General features: G+C 38.7%; 1 long non-coding RNA gene across 1 annotated transcript in view; it reads right to left on the bottom strand.

The window, feature by feature from the left end:
• Positions 1-283: 283 nt before the first annotated feature.
• LOC139027565 (uncharacterized) overlaps positions 284-1355 on the bottom strand; it is a 12308-nt gene continuing 11236 nt past the window's right edge. The window contains exon 2 of the long non-coding RNA XR_011479679.1: positions 284-474. This is a non-coding gene — a long non-coding RNA (uncharacterized lncRNA). The remainder of the gene's footprint in view (positions 475-1355) is intronic.

Below are 1355 nucleotides of genomic sequence, written 5' to 3'. Positions count from 1 at the left end.
ATTTCATATAACTTTAAAACACTGTCAGTTTGTTTACTTCACTTCATCACTCTACTCTGAACACTCCAGATAGCCCAGTTAATAAAACAAATGCTGGCAATACGGGTGTCAAACCATACAAGTCTCAGTACCATGAAATAACATCTTCCTTCTCATTGAAACAGTTCTACTGCAACTTTTCATACACAGTGAGAAGTTAGAATGAAAAACAAACTTAGTTAGATAGAACCCTGCTCTTACCATGATTAACAGACTTCCCAATCTTCTCCTCCTCTTCTTCATCTTTAATGTTGGCATTTGGCTCCAGTGTTTGACTGCAGTCCTCCAGCTTCACTGATGCCATCTCTGGATCCTGCAGTGCAAACTGGGCTCCACTGTCACAATCAGGACCCAGTGACTGTAGGTTTGGACTCAGTGTGGAAGGAGAGAGGAGAGCTGGGTTTGTCCTCTCTGTTGATGTTACCGGCCTTATACCTGAGTCGGCAAGTAGTAGAAGAGAAACAGACACAAAAGTTATTTTCTTGCCAGTTCTGGCACCTTCTTTATTCTCTAAAAATATATTATATTTATTTTTGTTCAATTATCTAATTCAGTGCTTGACTTGGACTGAAATAGTTGCCAGTACTGTTTATATGTAGGTGCAGGAGCTCCACAATACTGTTGAGCTAATATTCTATAAAGAGGAACATGAGCTCAAACAGTAGAAATTTAAGGTGAACTCTTGTCCAAGTCAAGAACGGATCTCATTTCAATAGATCAGGTAGGTGAGCATTGGCAACAAAACATTATTGCATTAACATTAAAACACAACGGACACAAAGTTAAGATCACTTAATATATAGATTTCCTAAATTCACATAAAATGACTCAAAAACCATGAAGTACAAGGTTAGTTTGTTTCAGGCAGCACTATGTATTATTTTCCTGAAGAACCGCGTCTTCGTTGTTTCAATCAAAAACCAGTAGTATTTCCGTTCACACCATACTCAAATGTATAGATAAAGATAGAAACAACTACATGTGTCTGAATATTAGTACACATGTAGAAAACCAACAAGCATTACATTCAGCTTCAAAACAGTAGCGCACCGTAAAATGGTCTGCACCCACACTGCCTGCACTTTAGTCCGTTGACCCAGGTCCGAGGCGGCGCCGCCATTTTACCAGCGTGTGAATTTTACACAAAACCGATAACATGGCAGCTCAGAAATCTCAAATAAAAGGATTCTTTATGAAAATTAACAATGAGCAGATATGTACATCCACTAGACAAACCCCAGACGTCTCTAGTTACGTGACTTGTTAAAATAGTAATAACGTCACCACGTTCTTCACTCGGTTTGACACAAATATCA

The sequence above is a fragment of the Salvelinus sp. IW2-2015 genome, linkage group LG4q.1:29, assembly GCF_002910315.2.
Source record: "Salvelinus sp. IW2-2015 linkage group LG4q.1:29, ASM291031v2, whole genome shotgun sequence".
Lineage (NCBI taxonomy): Eukaryota > Metazoa > Chordata > Actinopteri > Salmoniformes > Salmonidae > Salvelinus > Salvelinus sp. IW2-2015.
Note: the sequence above shows the minus strand (reverse complement) of the source record. Positions and strands in the feature narration are given on the sequence as shown.